Source organism: Dipteris shenzhenensis, chromosome 17, assembly GCF_047967505.1.
Source record: "Dipteris shenzhenensis isolate YYH24624 ecotype China chromosome 17, Dip_SZ_1.0, whole genome shotgun sequence".
In the NCBI taxonomy this organism is placed as follows: domain Eukaryota; kingdom Viridiplantae; phylum Streptophyta; class Polypodiopsida; order Gleicheniales; family Dipteridaceae; genus Dipteris; species Dipteris shenzhenensis.
In genome coordinates, this window is record NC_141612.1 from 9590998 (window position 1) to 9600530 (window position 9533).

Consider the following 9533-nt stretch of genomic DNA (forward strand, 5'->3'; position numbering starts at 1 on the left):
ATCAAAGATAGCTCCTACAGCTATGGTTGATATAACATTCCCTTCCCCTTAAGAATGGTTTACGCCCTCGAAAATAAAACTGGGAAACCTCCTCTAGAGATTGCTTACACTTTCCCATGTTGAACTCTCTTCAGGCCTATCTTTTCACTTAACCAAACATTCTTGCCATATTGTATGTCGTGTTCTTTTTTCTTGTCTATCTTTTTTTTTTTCCCCATGTGGTAAAGCGATAGGTTCAACGAGTTCAACTAGGACTTCCTTTCCAATGAGATTATCATCATCTCCTAACTTTCTTTTTATCCTACTTACATGAGAAACTAGATGTAGTCTACATCCCTCTAGTAAGGCTAATTTGTAAGCAAGTTCTCCAGTTCTTTTAAGTATTATGACTTCCACAATACCTAGGACACAACTTTGGACATTTACCTGTCTTCAGGGATTCTGAAGATTCGGGCACTCTGAGATAGACTTTCTCATTTTCTTCAAACTCCAACCTTCTATGGTGGGGGTTTGCATAACTTCTTGCTCTATCTTAAGCCCTTCAAATGCTATCTTTATCTAACTTAAGCATTTGATTCATATCCTCGAGAAAGTATTTGGCTGCTTGAACCTTCTCTTTTTCGAGTCCCACTGCGACTGGGGCTCTAGGTTGAAATACATACATCATCATGAATGGACTAAAACCTGTAGCTGAATGTTTGGCACTATTATATGCAAATTCTAATAATGCTCGAAGCATATCCTCAATGGTCCAACCAACCCTCTCAATTTGACCAACACTTTGTGGATGATCACAGCGGTACTCATATTCAAAGGAGTTTCCAACCTCATAAACACAAACCTCCAAAAATGCTTCTTAAATTTGCTATCCCAATCACTGACAATACCGATGGTAGCCCATACAATTTATAAATTTGCTCCACAAATAGCCTAGCTAATTCTAGAGTTTTAACCTCTTCATTGGTTGGAATAAAATGAGCCATCTTGGTCAACCGATCCACAACTACCCACATAGAGTCATGCCCCCTTTGTCTCCTAGGTAATCCAACAGTAAGATCCATAGAGATGCTTTCCCATTTGCCAGATGGAATCTCCAATGGATGTAGGAGACCTCCTACCTTAAAACGTTCAGCCTAATTGACTTGGCATTTTTGGCACTTCAATACATAATCTTGGACATCCTTATCTATTCCAAGCCAACAGAATTGCCTCTTAAGAAGCAATACGTCTTTTGAATTCCCAAGTGTTTAGCACTCGGACTATTTTGACACCCAAAAAGAATTTGGTGCCTCATGTCATTCTTATCCAGGACACATACTCCACCCTTGTGGAGCAAGTAGCCATTCTCAATGGTATATTTTTTCCATTTGAGTCCTTTATCACCAACCTATGGTGTGTCACCAATTCCATATGACTCCTCAGTGAAATCTCCTCGATTATTACTTTCCATATTTCAAAAAAGTGAGGATCAAACTCACATTTTACTTTTAAGGACTCTAGGAAATCATTTTGGAATTGAGTAAAACTGAATTCATTGACCATTGGCATTCGGCTTAGGGAGTGTGCTACCACATTGAACTGCCCCTTCCAATATGTCAATTGAATATCAAACTCTTGCATTATTTCAGCCTTTTCTTCCTTTAAGTTTTGGCTAATTTCCAATCCACTTAATGATTTCTTGATAAAAAATGATCTTGAATTTGGCACCATATATATAGTGCCTCCATTGACAAAATCTGAAGAGTGGAGATGAGGAGAGAGGGCACAGCTAGAGAGCACACCATAAATGACTAACTGTACACTAGATTTAGTTGAAATGTAGAATATATACAAACCCTCATCATGAAGTAGGCCTTCCCTCAAGATGATGATTATGGGGGAATCGAAGAAGGAATGAGCATTACATTTCATCACATCCCTTTAATTGGGAATGTCCTTCCTATGCGTCAAACCAAGAGCTTGTCGGTGCTTCTCGAAAAGCTCTTTACTGAGTGGTTAAGTAAATATGTTTGCAACATTTTCTTTGCTATCACAATGTTGCAGTGTGACATCACTTACAAGTAACACTCTCTCTCTAATGAAGTGCTCTCTGACATCAATGTGCTTTGTCTTGGAGTGATATACTGGATTCTTGGCCAATGCTTGAGCCTATTGATTATCACAGTATACTATTGTTGGCTTTGATTCATCAAAGTAATCTATTTCTAACAATAGTCTACTGAGTCATATAGCTTCACATGCACATGTAGTGAGTGCCCTATATTCTGCTTTAGCTGAAGACAAAGAAACAGTTGGTTGTTTGTTTGACAACCATGATATAGCACCTTGACCAAGGAAAAATGTATATCCTTGTGTCGATCTCCTGGTCTCATGATCTCCGGGGCATAGTCTCACTGTCATAGTATCCATGCAACCTTGCATGACTTCCTCTGTATTCTATTCCAAACTATATTGTACCTCTGATGTATCTCAAGGCTCTTTTGGCTACATTCCAGTGAGACTGTTTTGGATTTGCCATAAACTGTGCAAGTGAACGTACTGCATAACAAATATATGGCCGTGTGATAGTAAAATATATAAGAGATCCGATGAGCTACCGATAGTACCTGTCATGGATTTCTTGTAGTTGTGCTTAGGCTATGGAAACGGATGCAAAGAATAGTAAATTAAAGCATTATTGCAATTGCATCAAATGAACATGTTGGGAAAGGTATAAAGCAACATAAGGGCACACCCAACACATATAGTCATTCCCATGTGACCTAAGGTAGGTGAGCTATCACACTTCTTTGCACTCACTCCCATGATTTGGCCATTAAAATCGGAGCATGGAGTGGTCTAGACAGAAAAGATCGAGTATGGACATTATGCAAAGGTGATGACATTGAAGATGAGGAACACTTCACATTCATGCATACAAAAGTGCAATAGTAATGTCTTCCCCTTGAACTTTGTAGTAGAGTATTATCTGCATTGGATTTTATGTATCCCAGATTAGCAAAATACTCATCGATTCTGCTGTACCAACTTCTAGGTGCTTGCTTTAAGCCGTAGAGACTTTTCTTAATATGGCAAACCTGATTCTCTTTTCCTAGTTCAACATAACCTACTGGTTGTTGCATGTAGACTTCCTCATCTAGATAACCATTGAGAAAAGCATTCTTGACATCAAGCTGGTACACATTCCATCTGTTGAGTGTCACTAATGATATCAAGAACCGTATGAAATCCATCTTTGCTACTGGAGCATAAGTCTCATCATAATCTTGACCATATTATTGTGCAAATTCTTTTGCAACTAGTATGGTTTTGTATCTTTCAATGCTTGTACTTCACTTTGTATACCCATTTGTTTGCTATGGCCTTCTTTCTTGGTGGAAGGTCGCATAATTCCCAAGTATTATTCTTGTACAAAGCTTCCATTTCTTCATTCATAGCAGTTTGCCATTCTGGCTTGTCAACTGCATCTTCGAAGTACACTCGCTCTTCTCTAGCCATGATGGTATCAGAGCATGGTTGTACCTTCCGCTAAGGCACCATCCTTCTTGTGACCTCTAGCCATGATGGTATCAAAGCATGGTTGTACCTTCCGCTAAGGCACCATCCTTCTTGTGAGAGATTGATAGAGAGCGATTGAGTAAGCATCCATTCACTTCTGCTGAGTGATAGGATTTTCGTTCATTGACAATTTTCCATCATCACTTTCTTGAGTGTTTGTTAGAGTTTCTTGAAGTGAGAGTTCTTGTGAGATTGAGTTCATTTTGTGAGATTTGATATATCTCCTTGTGATTCCATGAGAGAGAGATCTGAGAGATAGGCCTTATTTCCTTTGAGAGAGCTTTTTTGTGTGTGTGAGAGAGAGAAGATTATTTTGAGGACTCACGGTTTCCTGAGGTCGCTCAAGATCCAACTAGTGCTACATGTAGCACTTCCGAGCTAATCTCCATCCAAGCAAGGCAACCAAAGCTCCATCCATGGATTGTGAAAAAGTGCTGAAGACTTGAAGGCCGCCATCAACCAACCGGTAGGTGTGGTCACATGCAAGATGCACAAGGTGCCAGTGAAACGGAAATTGTGCCTGAGTGCCATGTGGTAGATGAGGTGGCACTTTGACTTTGACTTGATGATGTGGCAATGTTGACATGGATGCTGATGTGGCAAGTGGTCGAGTATGTTGATGTCGTGATGACATGGCATTGATGAGCATCTATGTAGCAGATAAGGTCGTCACGTGTCTATGGTGATGTGGCAAGCTAGGGTTGTGACTGACGTGGCCCTGTAGATAAGGGTGCCAAGTGGTGCCTTCTGGACCAACCCTGGGTGGATGACGTGGTTGATTGATATGGCATGTGTCTGTTTTGTGGCCAATCCTTGGGTCATCGGTATCTATGGAGATTTTGATGAGATGCCATAGAATCGAGAGAGATGCCTTGGAGTCTCTAAAAGATTCCATTATCTTCTTGTGTGTGTGTCGGCTTTGAGAGATGTGACGGAAGGTATGCAAGGAGGAGCTATCATAGAGGCTTGGGGGACCTTGGAGTCGCTATTGCTGTGAGCGGAGGAGCATAGCCAGGAGTCTCACATAGAAACTATGTTGGCAGGATGTTGCATGGAAGGTCTCGGGGTGTGCAGGAGGCAGCAACCTCCCAACCGATGCCTTTTGATACTCAGGATCTAGCAGGCTTCCCCAGCGACAAACCACCCGCCTTCTACCAACCAGCCACATAGCAAGCGGCTCCTCTAGCCACCAACATGCACGACTGCCTCCAGCCTTTCGACTACCTCTTTGCTGCCTATCGACCTCCTATCGACGTTCCAAGCATGCTCCTTAGCAATGCTATAGTAGCTCCTGGTGGCTCGAGCACATGACCATCTAAGGCTCCATTGACAGGAGACCTCTATGAACTGACCAAGCCTCACAGCTGACAACGTCAGCCCACTTCAACTGCCATCGACCAAAAGGCTCAACGCAGCGCTCGGACAACTTTTCTCTCGGGACGACATACTGCAAGGTAAGCTACTAGCATGCAACGCCCACAAAAAGTGCCACACCCCCTGCAGCTTCAATGACCGGCTCCCAGAGCCTTTAGCTCTACCATCCTCAACACATCCAAACGATGCGGCTCAACACCGTGAAGGTAGCGCCAATGGCCTCACAAGTCGGACAATAGAAGAAAATATCTATCATAGAATCTTAAGATTCCATTGGTCTTTTGGAGATTTCGCTGACTCAGGGAGTGACATGTGCATGATCATAGGGAGACATGTGGCCTTATCTTATCCTAAGGTCACCACATAAGGGTTGGTCTAGAAAGCGCCACGTGGCATGCTACCACATCGACACCTTATCCTATTGACACATCATCATCCGTGACACCTGGACCCTATTTGTCGCATCACCTTGTCCATATCATTAGTTGACATCACTGCCACATCAACAGAGCCACGTCAACTTTGACCAATCAACTACCACCTCATCAGTGCACAATCAACTACCATCTCATCAGGTACAATCAGCATGCCACATCATCTAGTCAATCACCCTGTCCACATCATTAGTTGACATCACTGCCACATCAACAGAGCCACATCAGGTTTGACCAATCAACTACCACCTCATCAGTGCACAGTCAACTACCATCTCATCAGGTACAGTCAGCAGGCCACCTCATCATCTAGTCAAAGGCAAAGTGCCATGTGAACTGTCCACCTCATCTGCCAAGTGGCACACAGTCCCTTGTCAAGCACACTTACCTCCTACCAAGCATTGCATGTGCACACAGGTGAGCCATCATCACAGAGCTCCACTGGCACACCCCTTGGCAAGCATACCCCTACATGTGAACACAACTGCCACATCATCATTTTGCACCCTTTTTTACTGCTCCACCTAGATCAAGTCGTATCTCTTGATCCAAGAAGAATCTGAGGGCACTCCAAAAAGGAAAAATGCTCGATTTTTTGTGCTCTACGTGCTTGTCACATCACACATACATTTTGGCACAAGTATCACACACTTTTGAGCCTCGACGACAAATCCAATTCCTACACGCACATCAACCACTACATCGACGCATCTGACCCAGCACCTAAAACAAAAAAAGAAAAGGAATTATTTACTACTTTTACATCGCTGGACGGTTGGTCTAGATCTAGTTCAAAGTAGATTAGATCATCCATAGCGGAGAGAACTCCAAAGTAGCCAATTGAAGCCATGCTAAAAATTTTCTAAATAGTTCCTACTCGGAGTTAGTCCCTTCGCTCACATGCGATTTCACATCATCACATTACCTAAAACCTGGCGTTCCACAGTTCAGTGAAAGCATACTTCAAAGTGTCTAGAGACATTTACCGATTAATTAGTGGGGGCAAATAGCACATGATTTGATTTCACACACACATGCCATCATTGTAAAGCATATTTGGCTATTTTTCGACGTTGCGTACTTTATTCCAGCCTTGTAAAGCCTCTTGGCTATACCTAGCATCATTTGCCACAAGCCTTGTAACAAATTATATATATTGTAGTTTTATCTTCACCAACAATTCAGATTTCACTTGACACAATCAGTGTTTTGCAATTGATTCAGACATTGATTTCACAGACACTTTGAGTGCATTTCTTGCACCATGTCTACTACTAGCAACCTCAATTTGGAGGCATGTGCTAAGCTAGACAACTCCAATTATGGCACATGAAAATATCAAATGGAGACCATTCTTGTACTTTAGGACAAATGGGAGTATGTCGATGGATCTACACCTAGACCATTGGATGATCCAGCCAACAGTAGCTCTACTCCACCTGTTGTCGTCGCACCAGCAATGGGATCTATAGCTACACTAACAATGTCTGCACATGTAGCAAATCCTACCATTTCCCAAGCACAGGCAGAATGGGACAAGAAAGACAAGTATGCATATCATCTGATCAAGAAGAATGTGCAATATGTCAGGCTAGGACAACTCAACACAGTTAAGACATCAAAAGAAGCATGGGATATGTTCACAACTCTCTATGAGTCCAAGAACACTTCCAAGATTCTCACACAGAGAGACCATATAAACTAGAGTTCCACAACAGCAGTGAAACCGGTCATTCTTACGTACTCAGGATCAAGGATTACAACAATCAACTCGTAGCAGCAGGAGAGGCCATGAATCCAACAGGAATGGTTCAAGTCATCCTGAATGGAATAGGAGAGGGATACAAGAATCTAGTCCAGAGTATTACCATTCAATGGCACATTTCAACACTGAAAGAGCTCCAGTCAGTTTTACTTGGTGAAGAACTCAGAATGCAAGCCATTCATGCAAGCAAAGGTCATTCCAATGATTAAGCATTCACAGCTTCAAATAGAAGCAGAGGCAAAGGTAGATCTTTTCAACAAAGTGGTCATCATCAACAACAAAGTCATTAGCAAAGTCAGCATCAGCATCATCCTCAGCAACATCAGCATCAAGAAAGTGGAAATCATTCCAATTGAGGAAGATTCCAAGGACGAGGGAATGCATCCACCAACATGTTAAACATTTAGTGCAACTACTCTCATAAGTTTGGACACTATGAAAGAGATTGCTAGAAGAAGCAATATGACTAAGGTGGTCAATTAGTAGTAATCGAGGGAATTTCCAAGGAATCATGGTGGAGATTCCAGTCACAGTCATTATGCCAATGAACCTGAGAATATATTCCTTGCAAGCATGGATATACAGAAGTCTGAAACAGTCTATCTTAGCATTGATTGTAATTCAAAAGTGGAATTCAGTTATCAAGTTGACCAAGCAGAGTAAGATCCTTGGTACATCGACAGCAGTGCATCATCTCATATGACAAAACATCAGGAATGGTTCATAAAGATAAAACCATTAGAAGGACATAAGAATGTCATCTACACGGTGGATCATACACCGAATCCAAGTCAAGGGAAAGGCATTTTCCATATGAACAATTTCAGTGGTACGAAAGGATTAGTGAAAGATGTACTCTATCTTCTGAAACTCAGCAAGAACCTCTTGTCGATCGGTCAAATGATGGAACACAACTACGAGTCATCTTTGATGGAGACGAATGCATGATCAGAGACAAATCCAGAGGATATCAGCTACTAGTAGGAAAAGCAGTCAAGGAAGGACGCATGTTCAGTGTTCAGAATGCTAGCTACAGTACCAGATTTGCATGCCATGTCAGCTCAACCACAACAAATGCCACTTTCTGCAAAATGGCATAAGAGATATGGACATGTCAATTTCAGAAGCTTGATAGAGCTCAAAAATCAAAATATGGCAATTGAGATTCCTAAGCTACAGTTTCTTGGAAAAGTTGGTGAAGCATGCTACTTCGGTAAACAAAACTAAACCAGCTTTGGTAGAAGCACCTCTTGAGCATGAGGTATTCTTGATTTGATACATACAGATGTATGGGGTTATGCCCAAACCCGCAGCATCAATGGTTCACTCTACTACTTCACTTTCATCAACGACTACAACAAATATTGTTGGGTCTACTTTCTAAAAAAGAAATCTGAAGTCTTTTCTAGATTTTAAGAATTCAAAGCCATGGTAGAAAACCAGACAGGCAAAAATATCAAAGTCATGAGATCAGACAAAGAAGGTGAATACATGTCCTTTGCATTCATGAACTTTTGCAAAAGTCACGATATTTGAAGACAATTCAATTGTGCAGACACTCCTCAGCATAATGCAAGAGCTGAAAGGAAGAATGGTACTTTAGCAGATAGTGCTAGAGCAATACTCAGTGAGGAGCATCTTCTGATATTGGGTAGAAGCAATAGCCACTGCAAACTACTTGCTTAATCAACTTCTGATCGAACCGATTTAGGGTATGATGCCTTATGAAGCATTCACTGGACACAAGCCATGCACAGGTAGCAATTCAGGCTGAGTTTGTTGGCGAGTTTGGAGCAATCGGGAGCTAAGCCAAGGCCATCGGCTGGGCATTCATTGATGCTCGTTATGGCTGTTTGCCTTGTTGGAGTCGCCCGCACTATGGAGGCCATGTGGGCTATGAAGTCAATGAAGAACCAGTCAATAGAAGCTTGCAGGGGGCGTCCATGGAGTTGGAAGGTGCCCATTTTAGGAGCACCAGGGTGTTGGAGTCGACCACTCATTAGATGTGTAATTGGAGGTAGATGGAGCCACCGCGATGGAGGCAGCCTTTGATGTTGCTCGTTTGGAGGTTGTTGTTGCGTTGAGTTGATGGTGGCTATTAGTGCATCTTGTTGGAGCAATGGAGGGCTAGAGTTGGGTTGGGAGGCACTATAGAAGGCCGTAGTTGTTCGGGCTGGCTAAGGCTGGCCGTAGTTGTTTGGGTTGCTTTGGAACATAGAATAGGTAGAGATAAGGATCGACATTGGAGCAAGGCTAGCTAGAGGTGTCAATCTGAGTAAGTCTGTTTGGCTCGTGAGATGGCGGGGGTAAGCCCTAGCGTAGATGCTTGAAGCTTAGAGTTGTTGAGGCTTTGAGGTCACCTCTAGTCGTAGGGTTATGGCAACCGAGATGTGGTAGATGCC